General features: G+C 44.6%; 1 pseudogene; it reads right to left on the bottom strand.

Annotated features, from left to right (window-relative positions):
- Positions 1 to 22,095: 22,095 nt before the first annotated feature.
- Positions 22,096 to 22,468, bottom strand: LOC123460875 (annotated as a pseudogene).
- Positions 22,469 to 25,404: the final 2,936 nt, after the last annotated feature.

Genomic DNA, 25,404 nt, shown 5'->3' with positions numbered 1-25,404 from the left:
TTGAATTTTTCATTTGTAGCACAATAGGTATTAAATTTTGGGGCGAGTGTGTGTTGTAGCCAAAGCAGGCCAAGTGATGTTTATTTTTTACTCTGTTAATATTGTGGGGTACGTTGTTTGATTCCTGAATGTTAAGTCAGCTTTTCATCCCCAGAACAAACATGTCTTGGTCATAAATATAAATATAAATATAGGCTTGTGAATTATACATGTTAATATATTTAAAAATTTTTTTGTTTATTTTTATTTATTTATTTGAAAGTGAGAGAGACAGAAAAAGGCAGATAGAGAGAATGGACAAACCAGTGGCCTCCAGCTATTGCAAATGAACTCCAGATGCGTGCACCCCCTTGTGCATCTGGCTAACATGGGTCCTGGGGTATTGAGCCTCGAACTGGGGTCCTTAGGCTTCACAGGCAAGCACTTAGCCACTAGCCATCTCTCCAGTCCTAATTGTTAATATTTTATTAAGAAATTTGGGTGCTAGGGAGATGGTCATCTGGTAAGGACATCTGCAGCATAAACATGAAGCATGAGAACCTGAGTTTGATCCCCAGAAATGATGTAAAAGTGCCAGTGTGCTTGTGACCCGGTGTTTAGAGAGGCCGAGACAGGAGGGTCACTGGGGCTTGATGACTGGCCAGACTAAGTGACAAAGAGTGAGCTGTGGCTAACCTAGAGGCTCTGCCTCTGGTCTCCACGCAGGGTATGTGCACTTCACATCCCACACACATGCACACGCACACGCACATGCACAGGAACCTTTCGACACCAACATTAACGTTATTGATGTGCGACTTATTTTCTGCATTGTCTTGGTCTTGCTTGATTTTGGGGCACTCTGGCCTGATATGATCAACTGGAAAATATTCTCTTCTTATGATTTTGGGGGGCTTAAGTAGAATTTGTATTATTTGTGTAGAGTCCACTAGTAAAAATCATCTGGACCTAAGATTTGTTCATCAGTTGCTTTTTTTTTTTTTTTTTTTTTTTTTTGGTTTTTCGAAGTAGGGTCTCACTCTGGTCCAGGCTGACCTGGAATTAACTCTGTCATCTCAGGGTGGCCTTGAACTCATGGCAATCATCCTACCTATGCCTCCTGAGTGCTGGGATTAAAGGCGTGTACCACCATGCCTGGCTTTAACTTTAAATTTTAGTTTTATTTAAGTTATAATGGTGTGTAAATGAGCTGTTTCATACTGAGTGAATTATAGCATGCTGTGCTTTTAAAGGAATTAATCCATTTTTCTATGCTGTATATGTATAAGGGTAAAGTAATTCATAGTATTTTAAAAATTATTCTCAATAGCTGTGGTGTTCTCTGTGATATTCCCTGCCATTCCCGATATTGGTAATTTCTTAACTCTCTCCCTTTCTCTGATCACTCTTTTCTCCCTCCTTCATTCTTTCTCTTTGCCTATCTTTCTCAAGATTTTTCAATTTCATTGACTTTTTTTTTCCCAATAAAGCAACTTTATACATAACTGAGTTTTAAAATTATTTTTGTGATTTCACCACACAGAGTACTAACGTTTGTGCAATAGTGGTTGTTTTTATGATCTCAATCTTCTGATTTCCCCTTTGTTCCTGAGTGGAATTTCCCAAATTGATTTTTTTTTTCAGCACTTCAGATAGATGTCTGTTCACTTCTGTCTGCTGTGACTTATGATGAGAAACCTACTGCCACTCCATGGTCGTCCCTCTTGCTGCTTAAAGGCTGTGTGTGCGTGTGTGCGTGTGTGCGTGCATGTGCGTGTGTGTGTGTTCACATGTTATGTGTGCAGTTTTCAGAACTTTCTGATGTTTCCTCTCACGGATTTCCTTGGGTTGTACTCATTTACTTGAACATGTTGATGACTGTTTTTGCCAAATTTGGGAAATGCCTCACCATTATCTCTTTGAATATATTCTAGCTCCATCCCCCTTTTTTCTTTTCTGCAGACTAATGATACAAACACTATGTATCTTACTATTGTCTATGAAACACTGTTATTTTTGTAGTTTATTTCCTCCCCTTTTTGAAAATGGTAAGTTTCAGATCTTCAAATTCATGAATTGTTTCTGTCATTTCTGTTCTGCTGCCAAACTCACCCAGTGCATTTGTTATGGCTATTTTATTTTTAAATTATAAAATCTTGTTCTCCATTGTATCTTCCACTTATTTTCTGACTCTCCTGTCGTTGTTTCCAGCATGTTCACAATTGCTTTTTGAACCATTTTTATAATGGGTGCTTCAAAATTTTGTCACACAGTTCCAACATCCATGTACTCCTGGCGTTTGCACGTGTTTATTGTCTTTTCTAACTCAAGTTGGGCTCTTCCTGTTTTGCAGGATGATTGGTTTCAATATGTTATAAGTTTGGGTATTATCATGTGAAACTCAGCATCTCAGCATTTCAGTCTCTTGTATAAGCTTGCTTCTCTAATGCTTTATAAAAGAATGAGAGAGAGAGAGAAAGAAGAAAGAAGGAAGGAATGAAGGAAGGAAGGAAGGAAGGAAGGAAGGAAGGAAGGAAGGAAGGAAGGAAGAAAGAAAGAAAGAAAGAAAAAGAGAGAGAATGTGATTCCAGGTGATCAACTGTTCATGCCTTGAAGCCTGGGTTGGAGGGGCCCTGCATTAGTTACTTTTTCATTGCTGGGACAACACAACCTGACATAAATCAACTTAAGGGAGGAAGGTCTAGTTTCACTATACAGTTCCAAGTTACAGTCCCACATAGAGGGGATATATGGCAGCAGAAACTTGATGCATCTGGTCACATGAAGTTCACAGCGAGGAAGCAGAGAGTAATGAATGCCAGTGCTCATCCAGATCTCTTCTTTTTATCCAGTCCAGGACTCCAGCCTAAGGAATGGTGCTGTCCCACAGTTAAGTGGATCTTTTCATCTCAATTAACTTAGCAAAGATAACACCTCACAGGCATACTCCAAGGCCAACATGATGTGGGCACTCACAGGTGATTTTAGGTCCTGTCAAGTCGATAATCAACATAAACCATCGCAAGTCCCCCGCCTCCCGCCAACTTGACACCCAAATGTATCACACTGGAGTCATAACTTTCTAGTCCGTGTCTTCATGAATTCAAGGCTATTCATAATGAAAATGCATTCAGTACAGCGTCAAAAGTCCTTGTAGTCTTTTAACAGCTCCAAAGCTATGAACAGCATGAATGCAGTTTCTTCAGAGATTCCGGCGAACTCATTCTGTGAGCTCCTGCCACAACATTGAAGAAGTTACCTACTTCCAACATGCAGCAGCACAAATTAAGCATTTCTAATCCAGAGGGGAGAGAGATACAGAAAGAAAGAGAGAGACAGAGAGAGCACTTGATCTCTGTCCTTCATATTAACAGGAAACAGTCTGGGGAAAGCACCCCTAGCTCTGGTTGTAACATCCACCTTGAGGATTAGCAGGGTGACGGGCTTCAGAAGTCAAGGGAGTTAGGTGTTCACAAGAGGATCAAGGTCTCAGCATTTGAGATACTGTGTCCTCCTTAATCTTCACATATCCTCTCCCCCTTTGCAACTGTAACAAGCACAATAATAACTCTTAACTTGCTCCTCAGGGAGGTATTCTTGAGACTGGGATGCTAGCTTGCTACGTAGACATAGGGCGGGGAGTACCTCAGTATATATGTTTCGAGTCAAGGACTTTTCTCTGAGAGACTCACACATGGCAAGACTGTGCAATGAAGTCTGGGCAGCTCAGCCCCATGGGATGATGTTTCGAAGGGATCAGTTAGTGTAGGCAGCAGGTGTTCCAAAGGTGCTCCAAGAGGAGTGTCAACCTCAGTCCACAGTGCTTTACCTTCCTCCTGTAAAGGAGAAAAGGGGGGGATGTGCTTAAGGAAAGTAGGAGAAGAGAAACAGAAACTAACCTGGTATGGTGGCTCATTCATGCTGTTCAGCACTCAGGGGCTGAGGCAGGAGGAATACTCCAAGCTCAAGGCCACTCTGGGTTGCATCGTGAGTTTTAGGATAACTTGTGCTGTGGTGTGAGATCCTGTCTCAACCAAACCAAACCGAACCAAACCAAACAAAACAAAGAAATGGGCAAGTAAGCAAGGAGGGAGGGGAGGAAGGAAACAAAAAAAGGAAAATATTCATTCACTCATTTATAAGGTAAGAAATAGAAAAAGTATCAGGTATGGTATCCATCCCATTTCTATAATCTCAGCACACAAGAGGCTGAGGCAGGAGGATTGCTGTGTCAACTTGGACTGCATAATAAATTCTACATCAATCTGGGCTGTAGTGTGAGACCTTTTCTAAGAAAACCAAACAAAACAAGAGGGAAGGAAGGAGGGAAGGAAGGGAGAAAGGGGAGAGGAACTAAGAGCAAGGAACCTTCATTCACTCTTACCTGACTGAACAGCCCTGACCTGGACCAGCTGGCCCTCGTCTTGGATGTCCAGCCTCCAGAACTGTGGTATCTTATGTTGTTTGTAAGTAACCCAGGTAAAAGTCATTTATTGTAGCAGCCTGAATTGACCAAGGACAGTGTCTGCCAGTCCTTGCTTAGGTAAAGTTTGGGAAAGCACTTTCACGCTCCAGCCTTAACTTGTTCACATGAAGAATCAGAAGAGGGGTGAGGGGATAACTTGGGAAGCAAAGGGTTAGGCATGCAAGCATGAGGGTGTCAGATCAATACCAAGAGCCCATGTTTGAAAACGAGAAACCACTCGTGGGGCTGTGCACTTGTAACCCCAGCTCTGGGAAAGTGGGAACAGGAGGGTCCCTTGGGGCTTGCTGGTCACTAGCCAGCCTGAGCAGCCTGCCAGGTGGATGAGGAATGACACCTGATGTTGTCCTCTGGCCTCCACACATGCACACACATGCACGCACACCCCCACACATGCACACTTGCACCTGCACACACATCATACCAACACACCCGAGAATTAAAATGCCGCTCATCAGTTTACTAAGGGAGATAAACAAATCCTTGGGAGGGAAATGGAAACTTCTTGTGTGTCCATTTGCATTGGATTTGGACCAAAGGGGAAAGTTAATATGAACACATCATTCTACCTTTCCCTCCAGAGGCACATTTGCCAAATCTGCAAGTTTCTCCTGACAACATAGGTCCTAATGAGCCCACATGGAAAACTCCAAGTTTCTCTCTCTTGTGAGGAATTGGCACTACACAGTGACTGTTTATCGAGTGCGGCTGACAGAGGCGCTTCTAACTTTCCATCTGACTAAATCCTGCAGCAGATAGAAGGACAGTTAAGGCTGCAGCCAGCCAGACCAGCTGCCTATCTACCTTTCGCGATTACTCCTGTGAAAGCAGAACGTGCTGCCAGGCTCAGGTTGTTCCAGACCATATGTAGGCACACACAAGTCCCTGAAAATAAGCCGAGATTCTTTCATTTTTATCACTTGTGGCTGGGGATGGAGCCCAGGGTCTTACTCATTCTGGGTGAGCTCTCTACCTCTGAGCTGAAGCCCGGGTCCAGGAGACTGGGTTTCTGGCTTTCCCCATGAAGGTAGCTCCCATTCTCACCAATCCTGGTGCTTCAGTACTGGTATCTCAGTGCAAGGACCTCACCACACTTTGTCTTGATGAATGTGGGGGCCTAAAGCACTTGGCAACATAAATAATTAGGCCATATGTTAGTTGTACAGAAAAGTAATCAGCACGCATTTGATGTATTTCTTGTTGCTTTGCGCTGTCCATCAATTTCACTTCTGCCTTAAGTAGTCTTTATTTCTATCTGAGGTGACGCCTGCACCCCAGGAGATGGATCCCTGTCCTCAGAGGCGTTTCTGAGCTCTTCTTGCCTGACTATGCCCTTCAGCGCACACTAGCTATTTCTGCTCCCACAGCAGCCTGGGATTCTCCACCCCCGCTGCTCTGTCTGTGAATGGTGGGCATGCACAGGGCCCAGCAGACCCTGCATAAGGACCTGCATTTGGTTCCCAGCATCCATGTAAAGCAGCAACAAGTGCGGCAGCCCGCCTATGTCCCAGCACTCAGGAGGTGGAGACGAGATCCCCGGGGCAAGCTGGCTAGCGAAAGGAGCACTCTGAGCTCACATGAGAGATCTTGTCTCAATTGAGGAAGTCACCCAGTGTCAACCTCTGGACTCCATGTGCACATACACGTATGCACGTCTACCTGCACACAGGCACGCATAAGCATGCAAACTTGCTTACACACATAACACACATACAAGGAAACACATACTATAGCTCAGACATAGCTGGTGACCCAGGCTCAGAAAGTCAAATGCCACACGTTATCTTTCATATGAGGATCCTAGTTAAATGTGTAGATTTTGAGCTGGGTGTGGTGGCGCACACTTTTAATCCCAGCACTTGAGAGGCAGAGGTAGGAGGATCGCTGTGAGTTTGAGGCCACCCTGAGACTACATAGTGAATTCCAGGTTAGCCTGGGCCAGAGTGAGACCCTACCTCGAAAAACCAAAAAAAAAAACAAAAAAACGGTGTAGATTTCTATGGGAGTTGGAGTAAAACTCAGTGGTAGATGCCACGAAGCTAGTGGGGGGAGATTGAGTTAGAGCAAGCCCTGGAGAAGGACTGCGCTCTGGAGGGGACGAGCAGCGATGGCCTCCATCCTGGTAGGCGTGGGGCCTGTCACTCGTTTCTCCCAGCTGTTCCCTATCTTGTGGCTCACCCAGGGTGGGTGCTCCTAACCAGAGGGCATGCTGGTTTTGGAAGCCCATTTGACCCAGAAACCAGTCTGTCACAGCCAGGTGTGCAAGATGTAGGTGCATGAGCAGGGGTCTAAGCACTCTGTAGTAGAAACGCTATTCAGGGAAAAGGTGACAACACTCTGTCCTTGATCCCCAGGGTAGAAAATTAAGTTGCGCTAATCTGACCTAGCATCACACATTGTCCCTTACATCCTGTTTTTTTTTTTTTTAATTATTTGTTTATTTGAGAGCGACAGACACAGAGAGAAAGACAGATAGAGGAAGAGAGAGAGAATGGGCACGCCAGGGCTTCCAGCCTCTGCAAACGAACTCCAGACGCGTGCGCCCCCTTGTGCATCTGGCCAACGTGGGACCTGGGGAACCGAGCCTTGAACCGGGGTCCTTAGGCTTCACAGGCAAGCGCTTAACCGCTAAGCCATCTCTCCAGCCCTACATCCTGTTTTTGAGACCCTGAGCTGGCCCAAATGGAGTTAGCCCCGTCAAGATTTCTTAACCATTATCTTTATACCCTGTTTCAGGCCTGTTCACTGGCCCACCCGTGGGTACATGTTACCTATCGGGAGCTGTTGGTCAGTCCCTCCCAGAGATAACACCTTGTCTGACAGTAGCCACCACCCACTGCTATGTTGTGAAGGACTCTTCTCTACGGGCATCTTGCACAAACCCAAGGGGAGTCTCTGCTACTGTGTCTGGTGGCTGCCACACACTTGCCATTCCTGCATGACACTGTTCCTTGACGGTATGGACCAGGGCTAGTTCATCTGGGCACTTTGCCTGCGGTCATCTGTGCTGGTTGGATCGTGAACGGACTGAGCCAGTGAGTGAGGGAAATAAGGCCTAGGTGGCCAGTGGACGGGCAGGTGTGGATGATGGGTGAGTAGATTCTCATGCACACTGCTGCCTGTCTGCTCTTGCAGCATAGTCCTGCCTGTATCGTGGTCCCAGGCAAGCTCTTCTCTGTCTGCACTGGCCGGGTCAACTCTGTGTCTGCTCAGAAAGAAAGCTCAGAAAGGACACTCGGCCACAACAGAGCTAATGCTGATCTAATAGCGGTGAAGGAAACCACTTCAGACTGCTGCATTGTGTTCTCTTCAGATTTTTCCCTCACTGGCTGCAAAGAGGAGAAGATAAACACACCCTTTGTGGTTAGCTCTCACCTCAACCCCTGTGTGATTGGGGTTAAGGTGATCTCCAGTGGCTTCATCTCTGGGCTCCTGAGCCTAATCCCTGAACTCTGGTGGACATGAAGAGATATATTTGAAAGTAAGACTTCTTTGGCTTCATCACAGAAGACATTGAATCCTGGGGTCTGTATATAACAAGCTTGTGGGGTACTCTGATGATGGGCAGATCTGGGTACCTGGCTTCCAGTGGGCACCAAGTCAAGCTCTGTATTTGCCAGAACCCAAACCCTAGTCTCAGAAGGACGACCCTTCTGATTGCAATGTCGCTGGCCATGTGTCCACAAATGAGTCATTTTGGACAGCGTGGAGGATGGCTCTGCATTACTAGGCTTAGCACATTTCTGGCCAGCATCCATGACCAGCTGGCTCCTTTCAAATGCTCTCATCCTCCAAGAGGGTCTGAGCCTGGATCCCTCATGGTCCTGATCTCTAGTCCTCACCTGTGACCTTAGCCTTGGCCAGTCAAGGAGCAAGAGGGCCAGCATCTGGAGTTTATAAGCTAATTTTTCTATGATACAAATGAGCCAGTTTTCTTCAGTATGAATGTCTCTCTTCTGAGGAAGTTCTCTCCCTGGGGCTTACCATCTCCTCTGCTTGTACACGAAATCTCAGAGAGCCATGGTGGCAAAATTCCACCCCCAAAGAGGACACTTTTGCAAGTCCTGGTGCCGTAGCGGTGATGAGTCCCTTCTCTTCCGTCACAGCACTTCAGTGTGGGAGAGTTTTTCTCAGGCCTGGGGTCTTCATCAACCTAAGGTGGACTAGACAGCAGTCAAGCCCCATTGGGTTAGATGGTTGTGGGAAGGAGATAAGGATGGGTCCAGTTTGACCTTTTCTGCCCTTCAGCTAGAGGGATTGGCCCATTTAATATAGCAATTGATACAGTTAATCTTCAATGTATCACGCTGCTGCTTGCTCTCTATTTGTATCATTTGCTTTTTTCTCCTTTTCCTTTGTCATATACCTTCTTCTGGATTTAGTGTTTTTATTTTCTTTTTTCATAATTTTATTCTATTTATTTATTTCAGAGAAAAGAGGTGGGGGCGGGGGGAATGGGCATGCTAAGGCCTCTAGCCACTGCAAACAGACTCCAGACACATGCGCTACCTTCTGCATCTGGTTTATGTGGGTGTTGGGGAATCGAACGTGAGTCCTTAGGCTTCACAGATAAGCACCTTAACCACTAAGCCATCTCTCCACCCCTTGGATTTAGTATTTTTCTATGACTCTGTAAGATTCATGCTTATCATTATCTGTAACTTCCTGTTTTGTTACTTTAATGGCTGCTTTGAGGATTATAGAATTAATCTTAGCTTATTACAATCTACCTTCAAGTGATAGCAAGTCACTTCCTGGGTTGTAATGAATAATGCATTTCTCTCTCCCTGCCTTGCTGCTGTCTTTATGATACATTTTGCCTTTACGTATTATTAACCGTAGAATGCACAGTTGATAATTTGTTTAAATAGTTATCACTTGGAGAGTTAAATAACAGACTCAGAACCTCATATGTTGCCTGGGTAGCCTCTCCTCCCACAGCTCTGCGTCCCCTGTGCGGGCATAGCTTATCATGGCGTGCTCGTCCTTCTCCCTGAAGGACTCATGTGGACACTTCTGTGCACATCATCTGTGGGTGACAGGTTCTCCTAAGTTTCATATGCTAGAAGAAATTCATTTCACCCTTAGAGGGTTTTCTGGGTAGGTAATGCTTATAAATTCACAAATTCATGTCTTCACGGCTGCATTTCTTCCAATGAGAATGCTGTTGTAATTCTTCTCTAATCCACCTATGTTACTAAGATGGTTATTCTTGGTTGTCGACTTGAAAGCATTCAGAATCGCCATGGAAACAATTCTCTGTGACCGCCTGTGAGCGATGTTCTAGACTAGGTTAATTGGGGTGGAGGACCCTCCCTAAGTATGAGTGTATGTAAGCATGAGACCTTCCCATGGTCTCGGGGTCCAAGCTGAGTAAGAAAAAGCAATGTAAGTGAGAGCCAGTATTCATCTCTCTCTGCTCCCTGACTGTGGTGAAATGAGATAGCAGCCTCAGGTCCTGGCCGCTGTGCCTTTCCTGCCCTGATGGACTGTGCTCCCTCAGACTGTGAACCAAAATGAATCTTCCCTTCTTTTAGTTAGCTTTGTCAAGTATTGTTCTGTAGCATTAAGAAAAGACCTAAAACAAACCCAACATGACTCAGGAAATTTGCAGAGGAGGCGGCAGAAAGATTGTTATAGCCACAAGCTGGGACATTATGCTCAGAGACATTGCCTCTTCCCCATAACTGATGGCTACCCCAAAAATGCATGACCCACAATCCCCATGGGGATAACTGGCAACCCCAATGGCTAACACTGAATGTATATCATGTCAAAAATATGTTTGTTATATGTGTGTGAGGTAATAATAACTTCCACTTAGTCATTCCATAGTAAGTACATATTCCAAAACATGTTGTGCATGATAAGTTATGGTTAAAAATTTGGGGGCTGGAGGGAGGGTTATGGTACTTTCCTACAAAGCATAAGGACGTAGGTTCAATTTCCCAGTATCCATGTAAGTCAGATGCACATGGTAGCACATGTGTCTGGAGTTCATCTGCAGTGGCTGGAGGTCCTGGCATGCCTCTCTCTCTCTCTCTCTTAAATAAAGAAAACCTTAAAGAATATATAAAAAGACCAATACGGCCATTATAATGAAGTCCCTTATACTAGTTAGTACATAAAGACTGGCATCTGTTTTTTTTAAATTTTAGGAATTTTGTTATATTTTATTTAATAATTTTGTTATTACTGAGAGTGACAGAAAGAAAGAGAGAGAATGGACTTATCAGGGCCTCCTGCTTCAGTAAACTCCAGACACATGCATTTTCGACATCTGGCTCTACATAGGTACTGGGTAATCAAACTCAAGCTGTCAGGCTTTTCAAACAAACACATTTAACCACTGAGACATCTCTCCTGCCTTCCCTGTTTATTTATTTATTTTTAATTTATTAGTTTTCTTTTCAGCAAATACAGGCAGTTTGGTACCATTGTTTAGGCTCATCCATGACCTACCCCCTCCCAAAGGCCCCTCCTTGTTGATGTAAATGGGTCATGCACTATGGAGTTAGCCCACAGTTATTGGTACGATAAATGTCTCTGCATATCATGACCCAACATGTGACTCTGACATTCTTTCTGCCCCCTCTTCCGCAAAATTTCCCTGAGCCATGTTGGGTTCATTTTTGGTCTGCTTCAGTGATGAGGTGTTGGGGGCCTCTGAGGCTCTGGCTCTCTGATTTGGTAGGCGTTGATGTTTCTCTGTGTTGGTCTCCTTCCCCCTTGTGCTGGTATCTGGTTCATCAGGAAAACAGCACCCTTGCTTGTTTCACCAATTTTCCTTAGTTTCAGTCAGGCCCCTTTTGAGGTATTATGGGGCAGCTCTCTCCTTAGGATCTGCATCTATCTGGAAAAGAGAAGCAGATTCTCCAATGGAGAGTAAGTTAGCACCCAGAAAATTGAGATAACACTTACTTTTTTGATAGGGAGTTTAATAGGTGTAGGCCTTCTTGTACCCCATGATTGATGGTAGCTTGATATTGGAGAGTGGGCTTATGTTTGGATATGGTTCTGACTTGTTTCCCAACTCCAGCTATGGGTCCCGTACCACTGAGGGGATCAGTTAGCCAAATCAAGAGTAGTTGGTTCCCCACCATGGCTATGTGCCACTATTGCACTTGTGTGGGCACCACACCAGGTTATTTGTTGCTAAGTAGGTTAGACCATGAGTTGCTTGGACAGATATTGGTAATTTTCCCCAGTCGCCCATGTAGCACCTTCTGGCACTAGACACGCTGACTGTCTGGGGACTGCCTCTTTGCTGGCTTCCAGCCATGCTGTTCCATTTTACTTGTCAGCTGCGTATGGAGTCTTCAGAAATAGGGTCTTACCACTGACCTTTGGTGGGTCATCAAGTACTCTGACAGAAGTCTGTCCTTCTTTTAGGAAACCTTGTAGGTTTCTCTGATCAAAAGCTCATTGTGGATGATAGCCTCATGCTGGTAGTGGGGGTTACAGGTCAGTGCCCACTAAGAAGATGAGGAAAAAATTAACTAATATACAAGAGTTAGAGAGGAGAAAGAAAGAGGGGGGAGGGAGAGAGGGAGGGAGGGAAGATGTAGAAGATTTAAGTTAGAATTGATCCTACCCTCACCAGTGTCTTGTGGTTCAGGTGTTTCCTGTAAGGCTCTAGTGAAGGTTCAGCCATTTGGTCTGCCTTTTAGGAAGTAGAATTTTATGGTACAATTGCCGTTTGGGTCCAGATTAGTGTTTTACACCCCTTTGATGCCCACCCTTCCCTCCCCATCCATCCTAGTGACTAATCCATGAGGTGCTTGCTGGGTATGTAAGGTATCTTGGGTAGATTCAGGATAGGTATTGTAGATGAGTGAGACTATCTGTTTTGCACGGCTCTAGAGGCAGGCAATTCCAAGAGAAAGGGGCTATTATTAAGTGGCTGGTGAGAGCTGCTTTCTGCTTCCCACACAGTGTCTTACCATGATGTTGCCACATGGAATGATCCCAGCGTCCTCCTCACCTGAACAAAGGCAGAAGGACAAAGGATAATCCCTCCAGCCTTTTTTTTTTTTTTTTTTTTTTTTTTAGCCAGGCACTAAATCTGTTCATGAAGGTGGAACTGTTGGGGCTAAAGCATTTCTCCAAAGACTCCTGTGTTAATATCACTGCAATGAGGGCAAAGTTTCAGCACAAATTTTGGAGAGGACATCCTAAAATTGTGGAACTATTTCTTTCTTTTTCCTGTACATGTATTTTTTCTTCTGATATCTCTGAGTGTTTTCTTCATCTCTAGTTATGTGCAATCTTTTTATGATTTGCAGCCTTAGCCATTTATCTTTGGTGTATTTGAGACTCATTGATCTTGCATTGTTAAATTTATTGGTATCATTGCAATTTGAAAATTTTCATCCATTCTCCCCTCAAATACTTCTCATCCTTTCTTTCCCCAGCACACATTTTCTATCCTTGAGGGGCCCCAGTCATATGTATTTCAGACTTCTTAAAGTCATCTCTAAATTCACTGACACCTCTTTATTTCCTGAATTTCTTTTCTCTGTATTCAATTATTTAGTGATTCTAGTTCTTTGAGTTCAATGTTGCTACGTCATGCAGTGAATGTTTTATCTTAATTCTTGTTATTTTAAATTCTGTAAATTTAATCTGAATAAATGTTATCTATTTTCCCAGGTATATATGCATATGGTGAGAACATGTGTGTGTGTAGCTGTGTGTGCATACGTGCATGCGTGCATGCATGCGTGCATGCGTGTGAAAGCCAGACATTGACTTTGGTGGTCTTCTGAAGTGGCTCTCCACTGATTGACTGAGACAGGGTCTCTCACGTGAATCCAGAGCTCACAGGTGTGGCTGGTCTAGCTAGCAGCTTTGCTCCGAGAACGTTGTTTTCACCTCCCCAGAGCTGGCCTGACAGTAGCTCTTCCACACGTACCTGGCGTTTACACAGGTTGCTGGGGATCTGCTTTCGCAGTAAGCACTTCACCAACTGAGTCACCTGTCCAGTGTACAGAGCCACACGTTTACCTCCCATTTTTAACATACGAGATACAGTTACAGTAGCTGTTTTGTGTACTTGTCTGCTAATTCTAATGCCCACGTCACCTTGGGTGGGTCAATTTTACCTGATCTCTCTCTCTCTTTTTCTCTCTCTTTCTCAGCAGTTATGTACTTTCTCATATGCTTTTACAACTTGTTCTCCTCTGTCTAGAGATGGTTATTCCCTACAACTAAAATAGTATCTTTCGAAGGATTTTACCCAATGACCTTGGAAACATGAGTTTTCTAGTTTGGCTCATGGGAACAGGTCTGCTTTCCTGTGTGAGCACTGACATTGGGTCTCTGACTCCTCATGGGTTCTCATGGATCTCGGATCTCTGCCTCACAGCAGTGGACACTGTCACTCTGTGCGCCGTCAGCCCCGTTCTCTGAGCGGCGCCCTTGTCTTTGGTGTTCTGGGCTGTGAGCTCCAGTTGTCTTGGTGCCCTGGGCACAAATCTGTCTTCTGAACTCAGAGACGTGTGTAGGAACTGCCTCAGCTTCTCCATTCTGCCCTAGTGCTTGGGAGCCCTCCTAGTACAGAAAACTGGGGCAAGAAACACCTCATTTGATTTTCATTTTCTGGGAATTTTAATCCCCCTTTGCTAAGCCCTGAGCATCGATACTTCATGCAGATCTGGTCTGTTTGCTGCTGCTCCTAATGGGGGGATAAAGCTGGGTCGTCTTTCTCCATCATAGTTTTAGAAGCAGAAGTCCTAAAACATCACTGGGACAATCCAGGTGGGTACATATGGCTATCCTCACTTTACTTATAAGGGGAAAAAAGCCCAGCAGGCCTAAGGATAGGAATGAAGTAGTGGTCTGCCAATTGCTGCAGATTTGAAAGAAGGTCTTTCCTATCAAGCATTCAAACACATGAGTCTATGGAGGACAATGTACGTTCAAACCACCACATTCTGACTGGTCTCCACAGACTCATGGCCATCTCATGGTGCAAAATGCAAACAGTCGCACTTTAAAGATACCCGTAGTCTTTATCAGTACCAACGTTCTTCAAAAGTCCAGTGTCTCTTCTGAGACCCAAGGCAATCTCTTTTTTTTTTTAAATTTTATTTATTTATTTATTTGAGAGCGACAGACACAGAGAGAAAGACAGATAGAGGGAGAGAGAGAGAATGGGCACGCCAGGGCTTCCAGCCTCTGTAAATGAACTCCAGACGCGTGCGCCCCCTTGTGCATCTGGCTAACGTGGGACCTGGGGAACCGAGCCTCGAACCGGGGTCCTTAGGCTTCACAGGCAAGTGCTTAACCACTAAGCCATCTCTCCAGCCCCCAAGGCAATCTCTTAAGTGTGAGTCTCTAAGATCTAAGCACAAGCTACATGCTTTGGACATGTAACGGCACAGACCAAACATTCCAACTCCAAAGGGGAAGAATGGGGCACACGAAGCTGGGTGCTTGTTCCCTGCTCAGGGAGGCTGTGCCGGGGGATCTTCATATAGCTGTCAGAGCCTTGGCCTCTGAAGACGCTCAGCAGTGGACAGCATTGTTGTACTGATGAAAGGCAGCTTCCAATGCTGGGCAGCCTACGCACCTCATGCCCTGGAGCTGGTCTGGAGGGGGCCATTAGCTGCTGCCACCAAGGAGATGTCAGAGCCTAGAAGCCTCTTTGAGGGCTGTAATCAGAGAGTTGAGTGAGTGGATAGCAGCATACATTTCTTTCCCTTTTGTGTGAAATGATTTTCCACAAGAACGTAGACAGAATTCTTAAAGGGTGTAGAAAGTGCCTGCTTCTCATGCACCAGAAGTTTTTACCACATCGTACAGTCCTGTCCCATCAGGGCAAGGTCTGGGGAGGAGCTGCCACTGGGTCAGGCTTATAGCTCAGCCTCAGTCACCTGCATTTGCCATGTGCATATCATTGGATAAGAGGGGCTGTCTTGGTCAATGGCCATGAAGTTTAATGTGTGATTAAGTATTTATATATTCAACAAATAGTTGCCAGGTTTTTCCAGCTTTGAGCACAAAAAAGAGAAGATGTAGCAGAGACTCTAGTCTGAAGAGTTCACCGCTAGAAGACCATAGAGGAGGAAGTGGGCTATGCCGCTCCAGTGACCCGAGCTATGCGGAGAGCTAGGAAAAAGTGTGGTTCTTAGGTTTTCTGAAATATATATACATTTGGTTTTTCGAGGTAGGGTCTCAGTCTAGCCTAGGCTGACCTGGAATTCACTATGTAGTCTTAGGGTGGCCTTGAACTCATGGTGATGCTCCAACCTCTGCCTCCCAAGTGCGTCACCACGCCCAGCTTGAAATATATTTTTATTTATTCAGTTGTGAGGAGAGAAGGAGAGAGAGAATGAATGGGTGTGTCAGGGCTTCTTGCTGCTATAAATAAGCTCCAGGCACATGTCCCACTTTGTGCCCCTGGCTTTATGTGGGTACTGGGGAATTGAACTTGGGCTAACCTAGGCCAGCTGACATTGCAAGCAAGCACCTTTAACCACTGAGCAATCTCCCTAGCCCCTGGGAGTGTTTTAGATGACTTTTACTGGGAAACAATGCTTAATTTGACTATGGAAGGAGCTAAGTGAATGTGATGAAGAGACTGAGATAGAAATGACAGGGCATGCAAGGTCCCAGAGGTCTTCCTCGGCTCTGATTCGTGTGCGGGGCTCTTCCTTTATTTCATTCTTGCCATGGTCTCTTCTTGGTGCAGGAGAAAGGGGCGGGGTCTCGGCCGTATGACTGCTGCGTCCTCAGCATTTGTCAGTTGTTCCTGTGTGACTTCACCATTCACCTTCCACTGAAGGCTCTTGTTTGCCTCGCCTCCATAGGATGGTGTCTCACCAGAGGCCTCAGCAGTCGGCGGGGGAGGGGTTCCGTGGTGTCGGGACCTTGCAGGTTGCCTTGCTTGCGTCTCAGAGGTTCAGGAATCGCAGATCCCAGGCCCGAAGCTCCTCTCTCTTGGGTGTTGAGCTCTGTTCTTCCAGACACACCTCCCCAGCTCAAGCCCTGAAGGCTCCTACTGCTTTCTGAGTAAAAAGATGGCCTCCAAAATACTAGAACATTTTTTGCTAAATTTACATTGAACTAATATCTAAAATCCATAACAAACTCTAAAAAATTAAATTTTGGACACAAAGTCATCCACTTCAAAAAACCCCCAAAAAAAACAAGAAAAAAAAAGGAGGGGACTGGTGAGATGGCTTAGCGCTAAGGTGCTTGCTACAAAGCCTAAGGGCTCTTGTTTGGCTCTCCGGGTCTCACGGAAGCGAGGTGCACAGTGACGCAAGCAGGCAATGTCACACTTGCACACAAGGAAGCCCGTGAATCTGGGGTTCAATTGCAGTGGCTGGAGGCTCTGGGGCACCAGTTCTCTCTCCCCTCTCTCTCTGTCTCTCACTCTTATGTGTGTGCATAAAAAAAGGCCAGTTTGATAGGCTTGCCTCAAAAAAGGACAGTGAACAGAGTAGACATCCACAGGAGAAGAATACAAATGACACAAATATTTGAAAATAAAAGTTCAATAACCCTAGTCATCAGAGAAATGCCACTCAAAACTACATGGTGTGTTTTTGTTTTTGTTTTTTTTTCCTCCTAGCATTGGGATAGCATCCAGGAATCATGCATGGTAGACAAGCAGTCTCCCACTGAGCCACAACCATGGCTACACTGAGAGCCCCTATCACTCCTATAAAAATGGTGACTGTTAGGGTGTGAATTTAAATTAGCCCCCACAGGCTCATATTTTTAATACTTTGTCATCAGACAGTGGCACAATTCTGGGGAGGTTCTGGAAGTTTTGTACAAGGCCTAGCTGGCGTACTTAGGGCCATTGGGGTAGGAGTTAAGAGTCATAGGCCAGTTTTCCTTCGGGCCTGGGATCTGCGATTCCTGAACCTCTGAGACTTGAGCGAGGCAAGCTGCCAGGTCCCGATACCACGGACAGCGCCCACCGCCCTGCCTGCCCAGCGGCCATGGGATGTGTCCCTTCAGTTGTGAGTCAGAACAAATCCCTCTGTCCTTAGGGAGCTTCTGTCAAACGTTCTGCCACAGCAATGAGAAAAAAAAAGAAAAGAAAAAACAGCTAATGCATCTACCATCAAGAAATCAAATGACAAGAAATGCTGTTGATGATGTGCAGAAAAGGAACTTTTATACACTGCTGGTGGGAGTAGAAAGTGGTGTAGCCACCATGAAAATCAGAGTGCAAGTTCCTGAAAAATCAAAACAAAACATGGAATTACCATATGACCCAGCCATTCCACACCCAGGGGTAGAGCTAGAGAAATCTGAGTTATTACCTCAGAGAGGTACTTACTTACTACCATGGCGATTGCTACACTGTTCACAATTGCCCAGTTATGGAACCAGCTGGATGAAAGGTGGTGCATATATCCAGTGGGGTTTCATTCAGCCATAAGTAATCAAGTCATGTCATCTTCAGGAAAATGGATGGAATTTGAGAGCATCAGGTTAAGCCAAATAAGCCAGAACCAGAAAGACTTTTATTGCATACTTTCCAAGGTATGTGGTGCTTAGACATTATATCTAAAATCAATGTTCCACATATGTGGTATTACATATAATCTAGGCTCCATATACGACAGAAAATATGTGATATACTTGAAAGCATGAGTCGTTATGAAAACCATCACACTGTATGATAAAAGAGAAACACCATGTGCTGACTGGCCTGGTCACTGAACCAACCATTGCAGCCATGGGCTGATGCCCTGGCTGGTTGTACCACCCATTTGTTGGGTTTCCTCTGACACTGGTACTGCTCAGGGATGTGAAGTGTGAAAAAAAAACCCTAGATCTGGGGCTGGAGAGAATGCTCAGCAGTTAAGGCAGCTTGCTTGCAAACCCTGACATTCTGGGTTCAATTCTCCAGTACTCACTTAAAGCCAGATGCACAAAGTGACAAGTGTGTCTGGAGTTCGTTTACAGTGGCAAGAGGCCCTGATATGCCCATACTCACTTATCTTTCTCTCTCTGTCTGGATTTCTCTCAAATAAAAACATAAAAGTATATTTAAAAATAAAACCCCAGAGCTGCAACAGAGAGGGACAAGGGGAGTGGGGGTGACAGCCATCACGAGCCTAATGAAACCATGTCATCTTCAACACAGTCCTTGAGGGCTGGAAAGATGGCTTGGTGGTTAAGGTGCTTACCTGAAAAGCCAAAGGACCTAGGTTTGATTCCCAAGGACCCACAAAAGACAGATACCCAACATAACATACATTTTCCCCAAGCATTATTTTTTTGACAGGGAAATGAACATTTTTTTCCCCTCAATACTTTTCAGTCACTTGAATCCATAGACGTGGATGGTTGACTGTGTTGCTCAGTTTGGGATGTAGTAAAAAGACAGGATAGACAGCTCTTTTCTTCTCCTGAATCTGGAGACTAGAAGTCCAGGATCAAGGCACCAGTACACAGGATACTCAGCAGGTTGCTGACTCCCTTCTCATTCATGTGATGTAGATAAAGGGAAGGGGAGTAAGCCTCCAAGCTTCTTCTTAGATGCCAATCTCATGAGGTGGAGCTCTGACCCATGACTTGGCCATGACCCCCTGGATGCTCCACCTTCTAAAACCATCCACCTGGGGATTGGGATATCAGCACATGAAACTGCAAGGAACATAAATATCAGACTATAATAATAATTTTTAAATAAAATCATTTAGAGCAATGCTCTTGAGCTAGTGGACTCAAAGACTGTTTATTTAATTGTTTTTATTTATTTGATAGGAAGAGAGGGAATGAACATGCCAAAGCCCCCAACCACTGCAAATGAACTCCAGATACATGTGCTGCCTTGTGCTGACTCCTTACTTGGAGGCTTACTCCCCTTCCCTTTATCTATGGCACATGAATGAGAAGGGAGTCAGCAACCTGCTGAGTATCCTGTGTACTGGTGCCTTGATCCTGGACTTCTAGTCTCCAGATTCAGGAGAAGAAAAGAGCTGTCTATCCTGTCTTTTTACCACATCCCAAACTGAGCAACACAGTCAACCATCCACATCTGTGGATTCAAGTGACTGAAAAGTATTGAGGGGAAAAAAATGTTCATTTCCCTGTCAAAAAATAATGCTTGGGAAAAATGTATGTTATTAATGAAGATGTACATACTTTTTGTCATTATTCTCCAAACAAACGCATCATTGCTATTTGTATTATAGTCACGTTGTGTAATACTCACATTGTGTTGGGTATTATAATCAGTCCTGAGAAGATTGAAGTAGTCAGGAAGCAGGGGTAGGTTACATGTAAGCACTAACATGAGGAACTTGGGGAACCTCAGAGTTGGGGCCCTTGGGAGTCCTGGCAGTGCTCTCCTGAAGAAGCAAAGGACTGATGAAACACCATGATAGTGGAACTCATGGACACTTCCCTCAGATACTATAAGATTAAAAATGCCTTGGATTGGGCTCAACTTGTACAATGCAAAGATGCTTGAGGTTGTTTGAATGAGATGTCCCTCATAGCATCATGTGCCTTGAATACTTGGTCACCAGCTGCTGGCAATTTGGGAGGTGGAGCCTTGCTGGAGGAGGTGTGTTGCTGGGGACAACTAAGCCCGGCTCTAAACCCAATTGGTGGGGAGTGTTTTCACCCACTGGTGTGAGCCAGCCTCTGCTCTGCCATGCTTCCCTCCCCACCCACCTCCCCCGGAGACTGTAAGCTGAAATAAGCCCTTTGTTCTTGTCAGCCGCTTGTGGTTGAGGGTTTTGTTCCAGCAACAAGAATGATCAAGGGCACAAAATAATCTGGACGTACGTTCAGAGCTGAGTGAGGAGGCTGGGCTATTTCCATTAGGAGTCGCATCCCAGAATTAAGCACAAACTAGGTCCGCAAATGCGTAACTGGTGATGATGGGGCCGGTGGGGTGGGGTCCAGGGAAATCCCAGAGAGTGGTCTGCTCAGTGCTTATAGCCATCTGAGCTGAAGTGACTTAGGGCATTGATTGTTTAATGCCTATCTCTTGGAGGCTATGAGTTAGTTATGTTTCTAGGTTGTATCTGCAGGTTCACCTTTGAACTGAGGTCATCGCAATGTGGCATATAGATGAAAGGGCCAGAGAACAGCCATGAGCGTTAGTGTGCCATCCTGTTCAGACGTGCAAGGCAGAGCAGGAGAGCTGCTCAGGAAATCAGGCTGTGGACACAGGTGCATCACGTATGTCACTTAGTCTTCATTCATGACCTACTGACAGTAAAAATTCAAATAGAAATAGGAGCCAGGATCAAACCCAAATCTCTTGCTTGTGAACTGAGTAGCAGTTCAATTCTTACCTGATTCTTTAGGGACTGCTGGAAGTGAGTTTCAGATCAAAGCAGAATAAGTGAATTCTCGGGAGTTTTTATTTTATTGAAATTTTAATGAAATGTTTTTAGGTTCACGTGCAGTTATAAGAATAACACAATGCAATTGTTTATGAACTCTATTCAGTTTTCCCTGTTGTAACATTTTGGAAAAATATAATGTAACATCATACCCGGGATTCTTATATCAGCTGACCTTCTTTGGATCATCCAAATTTTGCTCATGTGCATTTGTGTGTGCATGCATGTGTATTTTGTGTGCCTGGTGTGGGCAGGTGTGTGTGTATGTGTGTGTGTGTACATGCATGTAGACCAGAGGTTGACATTAGGCATTAGGTTTCTTCCCCAATTTTTCTCCACCTTATTAAGAGAGACATTTCCATAGTTTTATATTTTCATGAAATATATATTCCAGTAAGTAACCCAGTGATAATGATATGCCTCCAGAGTAATTTCACAGAGACCCAGCTAGTCAGCTCCACCTATCAGTTTGATATTCCACTGAATTTCTCACAGGTATTCCATGATATATATATACACACACACACACACACACACACACACACACACATACATACACACACACACACACACACACACACACACACACACACATATATACACACATACACACACACACACACACATATATATACACACAATCATTTGTTTACACGGTTATATGTTGAATGAACACTGGTTTGATTCAAGTTTTTAGTTATTACTGACAAAACTGCTCTATGCATTTATTCGAGAGAGAGAAGGAGAGAGAATGGGCATGCCAGGGCCTCTAGCCACCACAAACAAACTACAGATGCACGCACCACCTTGTGCATCTGGCTTACATGGGTACTGGGGAATTGAACTTGTGCCCTTTGGATTTGCAGGCAAGGACCTTAACTGTTAAGACATCTCTCCAGCTCTGCATTTATTTTTTAATGTGATTTTAGTTTTTGTGTTATTATAGCTTCCCTATCTCTGGGATAAAGTCCACTGTGCAATCACTGGAGACATGAGTTAATTTCAAGTTTTGTATTATAGAAGCTTCCAGTTGTCTTCCAGAGTGCCTGCACTGTTTTATCCTCCAGCCAGTAATGTCAGTGGTTCAGTTTCTCTACATCTTCCCCAGTATTTGTTATTGTCAGTAATGGTAGTGACTATTCTGAGACATGCAGAGGGATTTCCCTTCTAGTTTTAGTTTGCATTTCCTTAAGGACAAGTTGTGTTGACTACCTTTCCATTTATTGATTTGCCAACATTGTATCCTATTTTCTAGCACCTTTTCAGTTTTTTTTTTTTTTTATAAAACAAGTTCTGGCAAGTTTTATTAAAGAAAAATTTTACATAGTTTACTTTTCACCAGTCTGCTCTGGCATGCTTCTAATAATGTCAGAATCACCTGGATCAATGATAGGCAGTGTGCATACTCTGTAGTATTTCCCGCATGCTGTGCCCAATTCAATATTATTGCCACTATAGTGATGGACACCAGTTTGGGCCAACATGGCATAGTGTTCTATCTCAGATTTCCTCAACGCCGGGCAGTTGTTGACAAGGATGACCGATTTCGCTTTGCCCTGTCTGATCATCTTCAGCGTCAGCTTCTACCCAGCATGTGCTTTCCACTCTTCATAACAAGCTGGAGCCTCGAGTTGATGGACTCCAGGGACCTTTTCATCTTCTCTGTGGCCACCATCTTCCTGCCTTAGGTGTGGGATGGGCCCCAACCAAGAGCAGCTGCCAAGATAGCTGGGGAGCAAGAAAGGCACCTTTTCAGTTCTTTGACCCATGTTTTATTAATCGTAAACTTGACTGTATGAACAAATTGCATATTGCTCATAGTCTCATCGTGTTATAGTTTTATGTTCCTCCTACTCTGCCCTTCTTCCTCTGAGGGTCCTCCTCAGTGGGGTGGTTGGTATTCTCTGTGGGGTCATAAATACACTGGTCAGTCTCTGGGAGAGGGGACAATGCCTCAGGATACTCCCTCCATCCTGTGGCTCTTACAACTTTCAAGTTTTGTACATTTTCTGAGCCTGGTAAGTCTTGGCTACTTGCTGGGTCTTACATTCTTTCTATCCCCGCTTCCACAACGTTCCCCGAGGGCATGCTAGAAGAATTTGTGTTGAGCTCTAAGAGCCTCTGATTTTCTACTTTGATGAGTTTTGAGTTTTTCTTCGTGTCTACCACCATTTCCCTAGAGGAGGTTCTCAGGCCAACCGTGAGAACAGCTCTCATATTTAAGCCACTGCTTCCTCTGTAATGTCTCCTGGCTTTGGCCTGTTTTCTAGTGGACCTGTTTGTGTTTGTAACTCCCCAGTGCTGGGAGATTTTTACAGATTCCAGACAGCGGCCGTCTGTTGGGTGCACAGTGTTCGGTCACGAGCTAGGCTCTTGCTCTATGCAGCAACTGCCTCATCGCTGTCTCGGGAGCTTAGCTGAGCTGAACTTTACAATTTTGATGAGACTAAATGTATCAAGTTCTAATTTTTGTTTTTGGATATAACTTTTGATGTATGGTCTAACTAGTACCACAGTCCTAACCACTGTAACTTCAAAGTAAGCTTCAATATTGGATGGTGGGAATGGTGGAACATTTCTAATACTCAAGAACTTCAGGCAAGAGAAACATGAATTGTAGGACAATTTGGGCTACATAGCAAGACCTTGTCTCAAAAACAGCAAAGAACCCAGAAATTAATATTGTTTATAATATTGAGTATACTTACTTTGGATAGATCAATGTGTGAGGAATTGATACCTTTACTACATAAAATTGTCAAAGTATAAATCTATTATGTCTCTATACTTACATAGGTCTTCATTGATATTTTGTCATCAATATTACATAATTTTCAGTGTCTAGAATCTCTGTGTGTGGTAGTTTGAATATATGTCCCCCATAGGCTAAGGTATTTTAATATTTTATTTATTTGCAAACAGAGAGAGAGAGAGAGAGAGAGAGAGAGAGAGAGAGAGAGATTGGAGACAGACAGAGAGAGAATTGGCATGCCAGGGCCTCTAGTCAGTGCAAATGAACTCCAGATGCATGCACCCCTTGTGAATCTGATTTACGTGGATACTGGAGAATCAAACCTGGGTCCTTTGACTTAGCAGGAAAGTGCCTTAACCACTAAGCCAGCTCTGTAGCCTGACTAAGGTGTTTAATTAAAACTTGTAATTTGGGGCTGGAGAGATGGCTTAGTGGTTAAGCACTTGCCTGTGAAGCCTAAGGACCCCGGTTCGAGGCTCGGTTCCCCAGGTCCCACGTTAGCCAGATGCACAAGGGGGCGCACGCGTCTGGAGTTCGTTTGCAGAGGCTGGAAGCCCTGGCGCGCCCATTTTCTCTCTCTCCCTCTATCTGTCTTTCTCTCTGTGTCTGTCGCTCTCAAATAAATAAATAAACAAAAAATATTTTAAAAAAAAACAACTTGTAATTTGGTGTAGTTATTGAATGTATGTCCCCCAGTAGACTCCAATGTTTTATTAAAGCTATACCTTAGATTTCTAGCTGCCTGGCTGGAAGAGGTGTCACTGTGGGCAGATCCTGGGGTCCAGCCTTTAAGATGTTCTTGGGGGTGGATCTGAATCCCAGCCGAAGGTGTGCAGAGTGAGCCTGGGGTTCCTAGATCATGCTTGCTTGGGGTGCTGGTGGTGGTTTTCCCTCTGCACGGATTTGGTAAAGGAGCCCAGCTTCTTGCACCATGATGGAACATCCCCCGGATCTCTATGCCTGAAATAAATGCCTTTCCTCCCATAAACTGTGTCTGTTTGGAGCCGACTACAACACTTGGGCCTCCAGCCACCTGGCTTGAGGAGGTGTCACTGGGGGTGGATGTTGCTTTCAAGCCCAAAGGTGTGTTTGGGTAAGGACCTAAATTCTGTCCCAAAGGTATGAAAAGTGGTTTAAGCTCTGCGGGGGTCCTGCCTGATGCTGGTTTGTGTTGCTGGCTAGTGGTGGTTTTTCTCTCTCTGCTTGTATTTAGGAATGGGAGCCAGCTTCCCCCATTACTGGGACTTCTCTGCATCTGTAGGCTTGAAATAAATCCCTTCCTCCCATAAACTGTGCCTGGTTTGGATGTTCATCGCAGCAACATGGAACTTACTGTTACACTGTGTTTTGAGACTATGTCTAAATATTTAGTTTTAGATAGACTATAAATAGAATGATGTATTTAATTTCCATTTTCACATACCTGTTGTCAGACTTCATCACCACAGTTGGTTGTTGTGTGCTGTTCTAGGGGAGAATGCAAGCTTGTTAAAGTCACTTATTCTAAGAGATTTTCTTTCATTCATTCTCTCTTCTCTCTCCTTTCCTTGTTCCTGCTTCTGCCGATTCCTCAGGACTTTCCATCTACACAATCTTCTGCAAATAGGTAGCGATCGTTATTTCCCAACTTTGTTCTTTGGCTGTACTTATACTGGCCTTTTTTGTTTCTAGTGTTTTGTAATTCTTGGGGGGAAGTGTGAACACATGCTCACTACAGATAGGCCAAAGAATCAAATCTACAGAAGTCTACTTTAGTGAACCAGTGTGTTTGTCGGCGTCACGTGTGGGCAGGCATGAGGAACTACAGGAGTGTAGATAACTCAAAGGCAGTTGCATGACCACAAGCCCACCCCGGCACA

Source organism: Jaculus jaculus, chromosome 5 (genome assembly GCF_020740685.1).
Source record: "Jaculus jaculus isolate mJacJac1 chromosome 5, mJacJac1.mat.Y.cur, whole genome shotgun sequence".
Lineage (NCBI taxonomy): Eukaryota > Metazoa > Chordata > Mammalia > Rodentia > Dipodidae > Jaculus > Jaculus jaculus.
The sequence above is the reverse complement of the archived record's forward strand: the minus strand, read 5'-3'. Positions and strand labels throughout refer to the sequence as shown.